The sequence below is a fragment of the Oreochromis niloticus genome, linkage group LG22 (assembly GCF_001858045.2).
Source record: "Oreochromis niloticus isolate F11D_XX linkage group LG22, O_niloticus_UMD_NMBU, whole genome shotgun sequence".
Lineage (NCBI taxonomy): Eukaryota > Metazoa > Chordata > Actinopteri > Cichliformes > Cichlidae > Oreochromis > Oreochromis niloticus.
The window spans coordinates 2,067,527-2,085,624 of NC_031985.2; the positions used below are offsets into that span (position 1 = coordinate 2,067,527).

The following is an 18,098-nucleotide window of genomic DNA, read 5'->3' on the forward strand; positions in this document are numbered from 1 at the left end:
TCCTGAATCAGTCTTATTAGGTAATGTTCAAATAATGTGATCATCCCAGTGTTTTCAGTGTGGGAGAAAGTACTCAGGGCCTTCAAGTTACACACTATGAAAGGCAGCAACAAGTTTAATATTCAGAAACCTAAAGTATGTATCAGCAGCAGAATGGAGCTAACAATAAATGTTTGTTTCAGTTCTATGAAGCTTTGAGTATTTTGGATTAGTAGCACTGCTGTGTTTGTTGCATCATATTGCTGTAATTGTTTATATGCTTTATATATTCTGAGGTAAGTTGATCTATATGCCTTGGCAGTGCTACAGGTAATTTGGATTTTGTATTAGCAACAAAAGTGATCAACTTCCACGTTCAAGTTTATGACATACCTTCACTGGTTTATGTTCCTTCTGTTCCTGGTGTTTCTTTGAAAAAAAGGCCTTTCTCTCCCTTTCTTTCACATCCCTAAATTTTATAAATGACTCCACTAATGATTTCCCAGCTATAAACAGAAAAAAATTAAGTTATTATCATTTTAGGGAAGGGACAGTTAAGAAGATTTATTTAATACAAATATGTGTTTTACCCTGTGTAGACTGTATAGTTGTGCCAGTCAGGATGCTGGAACTGGTAGATGGAAGAGCTGCTGCCTCTTCACCAAGGGCAGGATTTCTCGACACAGTGCTGGTGATGTCCTTTAAAAACTTGATGTTTTTACCACATAGACTACAAAAGGCAGGACTGTCTGCCAAGAGGTGTCCACAGAAGGGACAGTACATCTGTAAAAATGACCCCATAAAATGTTTTACAAAATTAAGATTCACTACAACTTATCACTACAACAATCTTACATTAAGACTCCTGAATGCACAGACAGATATGCGCAACTCCCAAAAACATGACACTTAGATTTTTATAATCTCTCTTGCAAATACTTGTTTGACTATGAGAATGTTTTTCAATCAATTACTCAGAGGAAAATATTAAAATAAGATTACATATTTTATCTTAACTTTCATTATATATATGTATATAAACTGCATTGCATGCTACTTTTGATGTTTAGCAAAGGACAGAAATCGCTAAAACATTACGTTTTCATACCTTTATCCATTTTTTTTAAACCAGTTCTCTCTGAGCAAAGCATAAACCAAGCGTTCATAGTAATAAAAAAAAAATCTAACAACAGTTTGCACATTACCTTTATTATGAGGCGTAGTTGGTCTATCCTTGCCGGTGTTTTCCGCTGGTATCCAACTCCGTGTGTTTGCAACAAACTTGCCGTTTATTTTGCAAATCGAGCTCAACACTGCCCCTAGCGTCCTGGAGCACTTCCATTGTGCTTTGGATTTTGCGTGTGTTTTGGAGTTTGTACGTGCTTTGTCTCTAGGGGCCACCGTAGATTGGAAATATAAATAACTGCAACTTGAACCTTTGACCCAGAGTTCAAGCTCACTGCTGTATTCATATATATATATATCTATATATATATATATATATGTATATATATATATAGATATATGGCGCGACAAAGAAGGTGCATAAGAAATACAGCAAGCTGTCCATACCTGAGGCCTTGGAAACTGCCAAGCAAAGACTCACAGCCTTGGCCAGCCGCTTGAGGAGGTACACCAGAGAGGTAGAAGGCAGGAGAATAAACCACCTGTTCTCCACAGAACCAGCAAAGGTGTACTCTCAGTGGCAAGGGAACAATAAGAGAACAGCACCACCAAGGCTGGAGACAGAGCAATACTGGAAGAGCATATGGGAGAAGGACGCAACCCATAATGTCAATGCTCAGTGGCTAGTGGATCTGAGGGCAGACCATAGCGACCTCCCTGAACAGGTTCCAGTAACCATCACAGTGGCAGACATCCAAGAAAAGGTCTCCAGTATGAAGAGTTGGACAGCACCAGGGCCCGACATGGTTCACGCCTACTGGCTGAAGAAGCTGACTGCACTCCACGAGCGTCTGGCAGCACAAATGAACCAGCTGCTAGTTAATGAGAGACACCCGGAATGGCTAACCGAAGGTCGGACGGTCCTGATCCCCAAGGACTCCAAGAAGGGACCGGTCCCATCCAACTACCGACCAATTACCTGCCTCAGTACTACATGGAAGCTCCTGTCAGGCATCATATCGGCTAAGATGAACAGGCACATGGGTCAATACATGAGCGGGGCACAGAAAGGGATTGGCAAGAATACCAGAGGCGCAAAACACCAGCTACTGGTAGACAGAACAGTCAGCCGAGACTGCAAGACCAGACTGACCAACCTGTGCACAGCCTGGATTGATTACAAGAAGGCCTATGACTCAATGCCCCACAGCTGGATACTGGAATGCCTAGAATTGTATAAGATCAACAGGACCCTAAGAGCCTTCATCAGGAACTCAATGGGGATGTGGCATACAACACTAGAGGCCAACTCCAAGCCCATAGCACAAGTCACCATCAAGTGCGGGATCTACCAAGGAGATGCTCTGTCCCCACTGCTGTTCTGCATAGGCCTGAACCCCCTCAGTGAGATCATTAACAAGACTGGCTACGGATACAGACTACGAAACGGAGCGGTTGTCAGCCACCTCCTGTACATGGATGACATCAAGCTGTATGCCAAGAGAGAACGAGACATCGATTCACTGATCCACACTACCAGGCTATACAGCAATGACATCGGGATGTCATTCGGGCTGGAGAAGTGTAGTCGGATGGTAACAAAGAGAGGCAAGGTAGTCAGAACTGAGGGGATCGAACTACCAGAAGGCAACATTGCGGACATAGAGGACAGTTACAAGTACCTGGGGATCCCGCAGGCGAATGGGAACCATGAAGAGGCCGCTAGAAAGGCTGCAACCACCAAGTACCTGCAGAGGGTCAGGCAAGTCCTGAGGAGTCAGCTGAATGGTAAGAACAAGATCCGGGCCAACACCTACGCCCTGCCCGTGATCAGGTACCCTGCTGGGGTAATAGGCTGGCCAAAGGAGGAGATAGAAGCCACTGAAATAAAGACAAGAAAGCTCCTGACCATGCATGGAGGGTTTCACCCCAAGTCCAGCACCCTGAGGCTGTACGCTAAGCGGAAGGAAGGAGGCCGGGGACTGGTGAGTGTCAGCACCACAGTCCAGGATGAGACAAGAAACATCCACGAATACATCATGAAGATGGCCCCAACTGACAGCGTGCTCAGTGAATACCTCAGGCAGCAGAAACCCAAGAAAGAGGAGGAAGGCGAGGAACCATCATGGAAGGACAGGCCCCTGCACGGTATGTACCACCGGCAGATAGAGGAGGTGGCTGATATCCAGAAATCCTACCAGTGGCTGGACAAAGCTGGACTGAAAGACAGCACAGAGGCACTAATCATGGCAGCACAAGAACAAGCTCTGAGTACAAGATCCATAGAGGCTGGGGTCTATCACACCAGGCAAGACCCCAGGTGCAGGCTGTGTAAAGATGACCCTGAGACAATCCAGCACATAACAGCAGGGTGCAAGATGCTAGCAGGCAAGGCATACATGGAACGCCATAACCAAGTGGCCGGCATAGTGTACAGGAACATCTGTGCCGAGTATAACCTGGAAGTCCCGAGGTCAAAATGGGAGATGCCCCCAAGGGTGGTGGAGAATGACCGAGCTAAGATCCTGTGGGACTTCCAGATACAGACGGACAAAATGGTGGTGGCTAACCAACCGGACATAGTGGTGGTAGACAAACAGAAGAAGACGGCCGTAGTGATCAATGTAGCGGTTCTGAATGATAGTAATATCAGGAAGAAGGAACACGAGAAGCTAGAGAAATACCAAGGGCTCAGAGAAGAGCTCGAGAGGATGTGGAGGGTGAAGGTAACGGTGGTCCCAGTGGTAATCGGAGCACTAGGTGCGGTGACTCCCAAGCTAGGCGAGTGGCTCCAGCAGATCCCGGGAACAACATCGGAGATCTCTGTCCAGAAGAGCGCAGTCCTGGGAACAGCTAAGATACTGCGCAGGACCCTCAAGCTCCCAGGCCTCTGGTAGAGGACCCGAGCTTGAAGGATAGACCGCCCGCAGGGGCGAGATGGGTGTTTTTTGTGTATATGTATTTATATATATATACACACACATATATATCATAATAATCTGACAATACATATAATATTGGCCATATTATATTTACATTACCACAGTGAGATGATTTTAGTCTCATGAACAACATTAGCTAATTGTTATTTACTAATCTTAAAATGACTGTTCAGTACAGAAATGAAGCCCAACAATCATGTTTTACAGTCCTGTGGTCTCAGCCTCAGATACTCAACTAATCAAAGTGATGTCATGACAAAAATGAATGACCAACACAACATTTTTTCTCCTTCATTTATGTCACACAAAGCTGTATGTAACGTTTCTCGCGGTTAGTATCATGGTTGCTAGGCAACCTGAACAGCGCGACGAAGGATAGACCGTCCCATTTCACAAGCCTCTCACTTCCGCACTTCTCGTACTTATAGTACGCACCGTACGTAGTACGCGTAGTGTGCGTACTTCAAAAGTGCAGACCCTGAATTGGGACACAGCCGTAGTGTCATTCGGAGAATCCTTCCTCTGAATTCGGACACAGCAGATGAGCCTCAGGTGTGTAATTGCCTGCAGGTGTGTGGGCCAAAGGCAGGAGTCTGTGGTGAGCTCCGCCCAGGCAGGGAGGAGACAGGACAGGTAGAGAGTGATAAAAGCTGTATCGCACACTGGCTGCTTAAATCAAACTTTTAGAAGTTGAGAAAGAAAATAAAAGATTACCCCAAACTGAATATGGGCATGATTTACGACAGTAGCTGAAAAACCCACTGGAAAAGGCACAAATGAGATGACAGGTTTCATGTCTTGTTCACTGTTTCCCTCCGTGCTCTGTTTGTGCGCAGGCTGCCCCACTCACCCTCCCCCAGCTAAACATCACATCACTGTTAGTACGCAAATGACCCGGTGTCAGGTTTTAGAAACATTTTTAATTTTTCCTTTAATTGCGGGACTTTGTTTTAAAACTTGGTGGAGCGGAAGTAACGCTCAGCACGGACTGTTGTGCCTAAAGTGGGTGCGCCGCGCCTTCAAGCTGGACTCAGGTATATAAAGAACCCATGTGGAAGTATTGGGGTTAAGTTAAATCCAATTTATTAACCTACCTCTGAGGTGAAGTGCAACTGCGAAGAACACCACGGCAGGCAATGAGGTGCGTTTAATGTGACTCTGTTAATTTGAGTGTCCATGAAATTAATGTCTTATTTTATTCTTACTTTATTTTGCAAATTTAATTAAGATAGATTTTATGTTGTTGGTTGTAAAGATTTGGATGAATACTTTATTTTATTCTGTATTTCTATTTTTCAGTTTTATTTTTCAAGACACGGTGAATTGTCTTTTTCTTTGTAACTTGGCCTACTTTTTTTTAAGTTTTGTTAATATTGGCAGTAGTGAGAAGTGTTATTGTTGGGCTTGAATATATTTGATATAGGCCATCCAATTAAGGTAAACGTTTTTAGTTGTTGGAATCTCATGAGAAATATTTTATTTATTTTGTCTTTTGTTGTTTTGTTTTTCTGTTTTCCCCTTGAGGGATTACAACTTTAACGTGGTCAGGGGGGGTTTGTGTACCTTAGTGACGATAAAAGCTAGACCAGCAGAAGCTTAGCCTTTAGGTGGGACACCCAAGTTGGTCAGGCCTTAGCGTAGAGGCCTGAGGAAGTACAATCCAATTACATGACAAAAACAGTTATCCAGAGCACCCCACCCAACCCCCACCCCTTTGCCACCTCCGTTGCCACCATGTGCCCCTTTACATTTCTGTCTGCCCCCTCATGTATGCCTGTCTGGAACCAGCCCAGTCTCACACACACTTATACTCCCTGACATTTCTGGTGAAAAATCCCAGAGTTACACAGCATCCCTTAACAAACAAACCTATGTAGAATTACATAAACTATGCTTCTGATAATTTTAATGACTGCAAGCTTTTTATGCAGTTTTGCGTTAAATATGGTAATTCAGTCTTTTTTAAAACTCTTAAATGAAGTCTGTAAAAACATCTGTGAAGTGTATAAATGTTATTTATTTTTACCTGTTCTTGATCATATGAATTCAGACAGTTTCTGAAAGTTACTCAGTAATTTGCCTAAAAAGCTAAAAGTCACGAGTAGTTCTTCAAACACGTCGAGATGTGACAAGAGATTTATACACAGACACAGTCTTCTACTCGCCCCACGTCCCTGCTACATTTGACAGTAAAGACGAGAAAACTTGGCAACCAAAAAAAGAAAAGATGAGGAGGCGACATGAAACCGTGGCAACAGCACAGAGCCTGAAACATCTGCTAATGTTAGCACAGCTGTGAGGAGACGGACGAGCTCAGAGTCACGCTCGTGCTCTGACGCCTGTGAATGCTAACGTGCAGATTGGTTATAGTTTTACTGGTGTTGGAGTCACAGGCGTCTCTAATCCCAGAATCATCAAAGTCAGGGAACGTGACTAACAGACACTCGGACTGAGAGAGAAGAAGACGCAGGTGGAAGCAGGAAACGATATTTCCCAGGTTTACAAAAGGACAGAAGACACAGGGAAAGGTAAACGGTAAGAAACACAAGCGAGGAAATCCATTAAATCCGAATTATTAATTACTAAAATCCAATCCAATCCAACTTTATTTATATAGCACTTTTAAAAACAACAAAGTTGACCAAAGTGCTTTCCAATAATAAAATAGAGATAGCAGTTAAAAACCATACATTAAGCATACAATGAAATCAATAAACAAAATAAATATATAATTGAAAAAGAAGATAAAAATAAATCAGTGTATATATTAAATATTAAAACATGAGTAAAATAAACAATAAGATATACAATGAATAAGATTAACAAAGTAAAAAGATTAAGAATGACCAACAGCTGACTAAAAACTGACTACAAACTGACTCTGATAATACTCCTAAAAAGCCTTTGAAAAAAAGTGTGTTTTTAAAAGTGATTTAAACATTTCAAGTGTTGGGGCCAACCTAATATGGAGGGGCAGTTTGTTCCATAGTTTGGGGGCCACAACAGCGAAAGCTCGGTCCCCTCGGTGTTTCAGTCTCGACATGGGGACAGCAAGGAGTGACTGGTCAGATGATCTGAGAGACCTTTGTGGAGTGTATTGGTGTAAAAGGTCTGACAGGTAAGAAGGAGTCAGGCCATTTAAGACTTTAAAAGCAAGCAATAAAATTTTAAAATGAATTCTAAGATGGACAGGCAACCAGTGTAAGGAGGCAAGAACAGGGTAATGTGCTCATGTTTGCGTGTCCCTGTCAGCAGGCGAGCAGCAGCATTCTGGACCATTTGCAAGCGTGATAGTGAAGCCTGATCAATACCAATATAAAGTCCATTACAATAATCAAGGCGAGTGGTCACAAATGCGTGCAAAACTCTCTCCAAGTCACAAAAAGAAATAAAAGGTTTAACTTTAGAGAGCTGCCTCAGCTGAAAAAAGCTTTTTCTCACCACTGTATTTACTTGTTTGTCCATTTTAAGAGCTGTGTCAAATTTTACTCCAAGGTTGGTGACAATTGATTTGACACACGATGTAAGAGGACCCAAGTCAGATGGAGGGACACCAGGTCCATTCGGCCCAAATATAATGACTTCAGTCTTCTTTTCATTAAAGTTTAAAAAATTCAGAGCCAGCCATGCTCTGATATCCTTAAGACTGTCTAAAATAGGCCTGAGGGGGTTAAGGTCATTGTGTTTCAGGGGGAGATAAATCTGACAATCATCTGCATAAAAATGAAATGAAACTATGTTTTTTAATAATATGGCCAAGGGGAAGTAAATAAATACTAAAAAGAAGGGGCCCAAGGATGGATCCTTGAGGTACACCACATGGGAGGAGGGCGGAAGATGAATGAAATTTACCAAGTGAGACAGAAAAACTTCTATCAGAGAGGTATGACTTAAACCACTCCAAGGCAGTGCCTCTAATTCCAACATGATGTTCTAGACGATAAATCAAAATATTGTGATCTACTGTATCAAAAGCTGCTGTGAGATCCAAAAGCACAAGTAAGACAGACTTCCCAGAGTCAGCAGTTAGTAAGATATCATTAAAAACTCTCAAAAGTGCAGTCTCTGTGCTGTGAAGGGCTTTAAAACCAGATTAAAATACCTCAAAAATGTTTTTGACTCTCTGAAAAAGTCTGCAGCTGTGAGCACACTTCTTTTTCTAAAATTTTAGAAACAAAAGGAAGCTTTGAAATAGGTCTGAAATTACTCAACAAAGAGGCATCCAAGCCAGGGCGTCTCAGCAGAGGCTGGACCACTGCCTGTTTAAAAATTACAGGTACATCGCCTAAAGTCAGGCTGCTGTTTATAAGCCTTTGAATATAAGGTCCAATAGTGCCCCAAACTTCTTTAAAAAAGCGAGGGGGAAGAACATCATTGGGAGAGCCAGACTTGATTTGGGTGACAATTTTACCCAGTTTAAATAGAGACACAGGTTCAAAATGGCTAAAAATTGCTAAAGGCGTAAAAATAACAGAAGGGTCATAAGAAGGGGGTAAAATATGTGCTCTAATAGATAAAATCTTCTCCACAAAGAAATTTAAAAAAGCTTCACAAGTTTCAGCAGAAGCTTCTGTACAGTTGGATTGGGGAGGGTTAAGAACAGAGCTTAAAATACTAAATAAAACACGGGGCTTGTGGCAGTTGTCGTTAATAACACCTGCAAAATAGGCGGATTTCTGGTTCTTGACAATTTTCTGATATTTATGCCAGCTATCTCTTAAGATATCATAAGACACTTGTAGCTTGTCTTTTTCCCATTTGCGTTCTGCTTTTCTGCACTCTCTTCGAGCAGCCCGAGTGATGTGGTTCAGCCATGGCTCAGACTTCAATTTAGGCCGCCTGACCTTCAGAGGAGCAACAGTATCCAGAATGATTTGACAAGTAGATAAGAATTTTGCAGTCAGCACCTCAGTGTCGGCACAGACTGAGAGCTCTGAGTCAACATTAAAGGCCTTATTAAAGGCGGTAGAAAACTGGACGGCACTTGATGGTTTAAACATGCGAGAAGCAGTAGGAGGGCCACAGGTAGTGATATTACAGGGAAGAGAAGTTTCAAACAATACAGGCATATGATCAGAAAAGACGACATCATAAATTTGAAGATTATAAACAGGTAAACCATAAGACAAAACCAGATCCAGAGTGTGTCCATATTTATGAGTGGGACCAGTGACAGACTGCAAAACATTAAAAGCATCAAGTAGGTTTAAAAAGTCCTTTGCCAATGGTTTAGTAGGACAACACACATGAATACTCACATCACCAGGATTAAGACCTTGTCATACTTTGGCATTATTTCAGCCAAGAACTCAGAGAAGTCATTAACAAAGTTCCTGTTATGTTTTGGTGGACGGTATCACCGCACAAAGAACAGGATGACTGCTACCAAGCTCAAACATATTCAGTTCAATACTGGAGAAAGTGACAGGTGACAGTTGGCGACAGTGAAAAGTAGATTTATAAACTGTGGCCACTCCTCCACCTCGGCCCGTCGTCCTCGGTGAGTTAAAATACGAACAGTTTGGCGGTAATAGTTCTGAGAAAGAGCTTAACTCACTGTCACTTAGCCAGGTTTCTGTCACACAGAGGAAATCCAGATTATGAGAAGTGAAGAAATCCTTCAATATGAACGTTTTATTAGCGACCTAGCGTTAACAAGGGCAAACCTGGTAGGGTCCGTCAGACCGGTGACAGCCATCCAGGGAACCTGTTTCAGTTGCCGAAGATTCCGCGGATTCGCTCCACCGCGGCGAAGATGAGGTAAGAGAAGGCGGGGACGCTGGATCTCTTCAGCCAAGCCGACAACAGGTACCAGCCAGGTGCCAATAGGTTCCAGGAAGCGACAGGAGACAAAACGCCAGTGCAAAGGTCTGAATTCAGTCAGAGTGCAGTCGGAAACTAATCTGTTACTGCCAGATGAAAGAGCCAAATATGATTTCAGTTTCACGAGTAGCCCGCTGCGTTTTCCCCGACGTTTAAAGCGCTTCCTCTTATGAGATGTGATAGGGGTGTAATCCAGGTGATGCGGTACTCCAGATAGTAGCGGAGGTGGAAAAAAGTCCTGTCCATCAGCGTTAGTCCTTCCCAAATTCTCTGTGGCAATATTTAACAGAGCTTCACGATCATAGGTCAATAGAGAGTCAGCGTTGTTCAATAAAAGTGACAAAAACAATAGAAACACGCAGAGCAAAAGTGACACGCAGAGCAAAAGAATACTCAATACTCAATAGAAACCCAATTCCATGACAAATAAATCACAAACTATTTCAGATGAGGATAAAACAACATTCCATTTATAGTTTGTCTCGATTTTCAATTTCAAATGTGAGCCATAAATTTAGATGTAACCTTTAAATAGGCTACTTCAGATTGGACCTTATATTATCTCTAAAAACTGTTTTCAGGGAAGAAAAAAAACTTCTGCAGCTAACACATTCAACTAATCAGAGCAGAAGCCATGTGTCACCAAAAGGAAGAACACATCAGGTTCAAAAGTCTGTAGGATTTTGGTAGACGTGATTATACAGTGAAACTAAAAGATGTTCGTTTTAATGGAAAATGAAGCCCTCTAGTTGTTTTCTTTGTATTACTGCAGGACCTTTACCTTACAATATAAAGTGAGGCGATATAAATGGACACACAGGAAACAGCAGCGTTAGTTCTTGCCTCCAGTTCGCTGTCGTCTCTTCCTGGCAGCGGCTGCCCTGAGGAGTCGGGGTGATGATGCACTGTGGAAAAGAGGGCGAGGATCTCTCTTCTTTTTTTTTTACTGTTGACAAAGGCCCAGCACTCGCTGAGATTAATAGGATGATAATTTGCCATTAACAGCTTGAAACCGTGCACCAGCTGGTCTGGAGGAGCACCAAATCGCCACAGTCTCATCCTAAATCTCCGGCAGGGTGGCAAACAACAAACTGTTGAGAGGACGGCGGCCAAGCGGCGCTTGACCAGGCGGCATGCTGCTCGAAATATTCCACCACGAACACACGAGCACTGTGTGTGTGTGTGTTGACATTCAGAACAGCTTTCACTTTCTGCCTGTTTCCAGCATCAGCTGCATTACAAGCAGAATCACAGCTCATTATCAGTGGCGGTCCTAGCCTGTTTGGCGCCCTGGGCGAACACTCCCTCTGCCCCCCCGCCCACACACACACACACACATGAAGAGAGAGAGAGTATGCTTAGTCTGCAAACGGCTACTAAACATCATAATTCGTCATACAATGAGAACAGGACAAATCAACTATTGACACTGACTAATTAATATTATAAATCAAATCAAATCACTTTTATTGTCACGTCACATGTGCAGGTACACTGGTACAGTACATGCGAGTGAAATTCTTGTGTGCGAGCTTCACAAGCAACAGAGTTGTGCAAAATACAATAACGTAAAACAAGCAAAAATATAAGAATGGCTAAATCTGAAAGTAATAAATATATGTACAATATATAAGAGTATATGCATTACTGGATGTGTATACTAAATATGTTTTTCTACGTGTGTGTGTGTGTGTGTGTGTGAGTGTGTATATACATATTTTACAAATGAAATAGAGTAAACAATAAAATAAGATATATAAAATATACAGAGGTTGGTAGTCGGACATGTGCAAAACAGTGGCATTAATGTACAGTGTGGAGTGCATAATGTTGAAGTTCCAGTAGTGAGGGTGAGGTGTCTATGACGTGTTCAGCAGTCTGATGGCCTGGTGGAAAAAGCTGTCTCTCAGTCTGCTGGTTCGGGACCGGATGCTGCAGAACCTCCTTCCTGATGGAAGTAGTCTGAACAGTTTATGGCTGGGGTGACTGGAGTCCTTGATGATCCTCCCCGCTTTCCTCAGGCACCGCTTCCTGTAGATGTCTTGGAGGGAGGGAAGCTCACCTCCAATTATCCGTTCAGCACACCGCACTACTCTCTGGAGAGCTTTGCGGTTGTAAGCGCTGCTGTTGCCGTACCAGGTGGTGATGCATCCAGTGAGGATGCTCTCAATGCCACAGCAATAGAAGGTCCTGAGGATGCGGGGGCTCATGCCGAATCTTTTCAGTCTCCTGAGAAAGAAGAGGCACTGCTGTGCCTTCTTCACTGTTTTGTTTATGTGTACCGACCACGTAAGATCCTCGGCCAGATGTACACCAAGGAAGCGGAAGCTGCTCACTCTCTCCACAGCGGCGCCGTTGATGGTGATGGGGGTGTGTACTTTTCTGCACCTCCGGAAGTCCACTATCAACTCCTTTGTCTTTGCGACGTTGAGGGTGAGATGGTTGTCTTGACACCAGTGGGTCAGGGCGCTGACCTCCTCCCTGTAGGCCGTCTCATCACCGTTGGTGATAAGACCCACCACTGTAGTGTCGTCCGCAAACTTCACAATGATGTTGGAGTTTCTAGTGGCCGTGCAGTCGTAGGTGTAGAGTGAGTACAGGAGAGGGCTCAGTACACACCCCTGTGGAGCACCAGTGTTCAGTGTGATGGGGGATGAGGTGGTGCTGCCCAGTCTGACCACTTGGCGTCTGTCAGACAGGAAGTTAAGGATCCAGCTGCAGAGGGAGCTGCTCAGTCCTAGATCCTGCAGTTTCCTGTCCAGCTTCGAGGGAACGATGGTATTGAATGCTGAGCTGTAATCTACAAACAGCATTCTCACATACGTGTCTCTCTTCTCCAGGTGTATATTATATTATTGTATATATTGTTTGGAGTGTAGTCTCCTACTGTTACTTTTTTTACCATTTCTTCTTGGAGCAACTGTAACCCACATAACTTCCTTAGAGATTAATAAAGTATTCTGATTCTGAATGTTTTAGGATACATGACCTGCCATTATCCAATGACACATCTGCTTACCTGTATCTTTGCTCGTTTCTCCTTGTAGGAGCCATAATTAAAAAATGTACTGAATTTTAATGATCACTGGGTTTTCATTTGTTTGGTTGCTATGGTGATGTGTAACAGGAGTCACGTGGGTGCTAGCGGTGACATTAAGAGTCAGTCTGTCTTTCACTGATTTGATTTTGACAGAGAGCAGGGCTGGGTAGCCGTAGTTTTTGTTGACCGCAGCACAACGAGTTTCCCCTTGTTGCATTAGAGCCTGTGATGTTTTAAGAGTTTGAATCGCGAGCCGCATTGACCTGTCAAGTTTTCAAGCACTTTAATAAACAAGCAAGCAATTCCACCTCTCGCATTATTGCGTAAAGTTGACAGCGCGTCGGGCAAATAGGCAGGCTCAGTCCCCGGCCTCTAGCGACTGTGGAAGTGGCTACACTCCTCTTCTTTTCTCTTTTTTTTAAACTGAGCACCTGATGGCTTTGAACTTTTCTTGTCCATCTTGGTTTTAATTTTGCACTCCAGTAAAACACCCATCCCCCAACCTGAGGATCACCACAACATAACCTAACAGACCTACACCTTAGCTCACAGATTCACTTTGGCGAGGGTGTATTTCTGGGATTTCGCACAACCCAGGATTCAAATCATGAATCCATGATGGGCTTGGATTTATAACATTATGAATGAAATGTGCTCTATTTGGAAGCAGCAGGCCCCTCCCCTTTCGACAGGTTGTGTGTGAGACTTTAAATCATCAAACTGTGAATTATAAATTTTAAATTGTTATTGATCCCTTTACCCCGAGTCCTAAAGTGTATATTTATTTTCTTACTCTTCTTATTTGTTTGTTTACTTGCACTGCTGTAACTGGAGCCTCGTTGTCTCGTCTCTCTATATACTGGACTGTATGTAGCGGAGATGACAATAAAGTTTACTTTGACTTCAGCAGCAAGCAGGCGCACCGAGGGCTCTCGCGCTCACTTTTTGTGTATATAGAATTTCGAAAAAACATCGGTGCAAATTTAAATCTGTATCATAATGTCCGGTGTTTTCGTGTTTGTTGGTTTGTTTTTATTTTGTTTTATTTTGTTTTATTTTGCGAGTTGGTTATTAGATGCTGCTCCAGCCAGCCAGAGAATCCCCCGCCGCCCCGCCCTCTCCTCCCTGTGCCGCAAGCAGCAGGCGCACCTCGCAAACAGAGGGCGCCCTTACTCCCAGCAAATGGGCGATAGAAAACCGATCGGTGCCCATGCCATTCCCAGTATGCGCTGGCATGACGCCGGGGCAGCATGAGTATGAGCAAATGTTTTATTTTTTTTTGCTGATGCCCGTGATGCCGCCCCCACCATGATGCCGCCCCGGGCAACCGCCCGTGTCGCCCGTATCTAAAACCGCTACTGCTCATTATTAATAAACTGGGATTTCATGTGAACCCAGCTGTTGGCGTTCTCCTGGAAAATGTTTGCAGGGTTTTTTTCCTCATTGGACACAGAAGATATTCAAGTGGGATTTGATTATACAGAGCTGTCCAGAAAGCATGGATTTCATTGGTCAGATTTGCTGACCGCTGCTAGATGTGATTCAAACATTTTTAATCACTTTTATGGTTCAACTGTGACATCCAACCAACCATCAGAGCTCCCTGATGGTGACCCTACAGGACTGGCCATAGACTGCACAAAAGATGGACAGACCACTCTGAGATAAGATATATAAAATGTACAGAGGTTGGTACATAATCAGTGCAAAGCAGCTAAAATCAGAGAATTTTGGATTTAAACAAAACAGCAAACTGAAAAATGAAGAAAACACTGCCAAAACCTTGTAGTGTGTTCTGTGCTCATGCAGCTCCAGATCCCACAGGGATGGCTTATTTAACCCCCGCTGTGCAGCAGTGCTACAAACACTGTGGGGACTGACTGGAACCAGCCTCCAGTGGACATTGGAGGAACTGCAGCTTTTGGCACTCCTGCATTAATATTTTAACCATAGGGTTTGAGTCTCCGCTGGGAACCTTTGAACATTTTCACTGTTGCAGTTTTTAGAAGCACACATCATGGGGCTGGGCAGAAACCAAAGAATGCTTGCTGGACCATATTTTACAAAATGAGCATCTTGTTTTGTTTTCGAGAAACTAAAGTAGAACTTGAGCCGAACTAACAGGAGTCATCCGGTGTTGGAGATGAGAAAGAAGGTTTGAACATGGCCGCCAGTGGCTTCACGCTGCAGACCTGCTTTTAGAGAAAAGTCTCTGAACTGCTGCATTCCACTAGTGTCCAGCTCAGAGAGCAGGGGGTATGTTTGTCATTTTTCCTCCTCAGTCACAACAAAAAGGACCATAGTTACAATAATAACTAAATACTATTCCCCAAAACTGACATGTTAGTTTTTCTGATGGTGGGAGAGGGACGACCACACAAACTGGGGGCGAGCAGCGAGACATGGAACATGTGTCACAGATGATGAAGGCAGGGCCAGTGAAGCAGATGACATCATTTATGATGGGGTCGGTTGTTGCTGAGAGATGTATGTAATCGTTATTGTGGTTACGTGGCCACAGCTCCTCTCAGCAGGGCTTAAACAAATAGCAGAACACTCAGGCTCGCTCTATTTAAAAAAGAAAAAGGGACACGTGTAGTTGTCTAGGATACATAGACACGGCGTGAACAGCTCCGACTGTGTCCTGACACTCATTACAAGACGCGAGCTAGCTCGGGCTCTTTCTGCAAGTCCAGTCATGCTCTGAGGATGCAGGTGTGATGGCTGCTGACACATGAACTTCTCATTTTCCAACCAAACTTACCACAGTTTGCTTCAACTTCAGCAATGATTTCAGTTTTTCACCCAACATTAAAAAGTGGATTTCACAGAGATGAAGCGTCTAGCACACTGGCAGAGAGAAGTACACATAAACACACTGCTAAATGTCAGTGTCATTATTTAAATGCCACTAATACTCGAGTGATTTGCAGACACTGTTGTCACAGTTCCAAACAGCAGAGCAAAATAATCTCACAGTGTTGAAATTTCTTTGCTACGTACTTTCATGTGAATAACGTGCAGTCGTGTCGCGAGCATCCACCAGCTATTCAACGCTGTGAAGTAAGGTGAGCAGAGCGGGAGCATCGGTGTACACAGGACAAACGAGACTTCATGTAATGGTACTTTTATGGCACCTTTCTACTCAGCTGGGGCGTGTCATTCACCCAATCACAAAAAAATCTGAGGCGGTCAGCACTCACCTCATGTTCTCCAAACCCTCCCTGAATAATGGTTGTTGTGACAGAGTGCAGGACTGCAGGAAGCTCCTGAGGATGTTTTACCAGTCGGTGGTTGCAGGAGTTCTTTTCTATGGCGTGGTGTGCTGGGGGAGCAGCACAGCAAAGAAGGACTCATCCAGGCTGGAGAAACTAATCAGGAAGGCTGGCTCTGTGGTCGGCATGAAGCTGGACACTCTGGTGACAGTGGCAGAGAAAAGGACACTAAAGAAACTGATGGACATTATGAACAATGCTGGGCATCCTCTGCACACGGTCGTATACAATCAGAGGAGCCTGTTCAGCGACAGGCTGCTTCTCCCAAAGTCAAAAAGCAACAGACTTAAAAACTCCTTTGTCTCACAGGCCATCAAACTGTTTAACTCCTCACTGGAGGGGAGAGGGAGGGGAAACAGGGGGACAAAGGAGGGCGGGAACAACTGAGCTGTAGGTGCTTTTTTACACTGTGCAATATTTGCAATATTTGTTTTGTTTTTTTTGTTTTTCTTATATTCGACTGTGCAATATACTCACTCAAATGAGCAATCCTATTTATCCATATTGTATATTCTGTATCTATATATGTGTATATGTGTATATATGGTGTATTTATGCTTATATCCTTACTCTCATTCCCCTTATTGATCTGTAACATGCAACTTCTTTCGGTGCTTTGCTACTGGAAACTGAATTTCCCAGAGGAACCCACCCGAGGGATTAATAAAGTTTAATCTAATCTAATCTAATCTAATCTAAAAGAGTTCACCAGTATGATTGGTTGTATATTTATTATCCATCCAAATAACATCTACATGGCTGCCACGACCCACGGCTTTCCAGCAGAGCATCACGCTGCCTTCAGTGGATCAACTTCTTCGCATTGTGCGTCCTGCTGTCGCCTCTTCTTTAGATAACTGATGAAATTTTCGTTAATTTCTTCAGCGTCCCATAGAGAGGTTCACATTGGCGCTTTCATTGCTGGACTGAGGTCAGCGTGAGCACACTCTGCATGCTAATTGGCTCGTTAACAGCCAGCTGTGATGCTTCTTGTCATAAACAGTATTACGGCGCCGTTACACCCGCCGTCCGGTGCCTGGCAGACGGCAGCATACGACACAGCTGACATCAAACGGAGGTCACGTCCGCTGTTGCGAGCCTCCATTTCTGCAGGTCTGCACCTCTTGAATGTTTTTAACCTTGTGTACTGTTGCTGTGGTTACGATCATGTTGGTATTATGGCCTTTTAATGATACACTTTGACTTCTTCTCCTTTTACATCAGTGCTGATGCAGAGGTATTGTCTAAGTGGCGACACCTGTTGTACAGGGAGCTACACCATGGCTTGCCCCAATTCAGGGCTCGCATGCTCAGGACCTGGCCTTCGCGGTCTACTTGACTTCTGGCCCACCACCTGCAGCACACCCCAACGCAGAGGGGCCACAGAGGATGAAGCCGACCCCAACATAAGGCAGAAACTCCTGTTAAAAAGATATGATTTAAACCACAACAGAGCCAAGTCAGAAATTCCCACACAATGGTGAAGGCGGGAGATCAATAGATCGTGATCCACTGTGTCGAAGGCAGCCGTCATGTCCAATACGACCAGCACTGCATATCTACCACGATCAGTAGCTACCAGAACATCATTCAAAACTCTTACAAGGGCTGTCTCTGTGCTGTTAAAGGGCTTAAAACCGGATTGAAAAATTTCAGACAATTGAAAGTAGTTCAAGGAGTCTGTCAGCTGAGTATAAACAATCCTTTCCAAGATCTTACTTAGAAAAGGAAGCTTAGAGATAGGTCTAAGATTTGACAAGACTGGGGTATCTAAGCCAGGTTTCTTAAGTAAGGGATGTTTAACCGTGTGCTTAAACTCAGTAGGTACTTGACCAGACAGAAGGCTAGTGTTAATTATGTTCAGAATGTGATGTGTTGAGTATCTGAGGCTCAGAGACCACAGGACTGTGAAAA

The 18,098-nt window shown here is 43.7% G+C and overlaps 1 long non-coding RNA gene across 1 annotated transcript; it reads right to left on the reverse strand.

Annotated features, from left to right (window-relative positions):
• Positions 1-339: 339 nt before the first annotated feature.
• Positions 340-1,326, reverse strand: LOC109196467 (uncharacterized). Its single transcript, XR_002057918.1, has 3 exons — positions 1,185-1,326; positions 570-762; positions 340-485 (listed from the first exon to the last, which is right to left on the reverse strand). It is a non-coding gene; the product is annotated as an uncharacterized LOC109196467 (long non-coding RNA).
• Between the last annotated feature and the right edge of the window lie 16,772 nt (positions 1,327-18,098).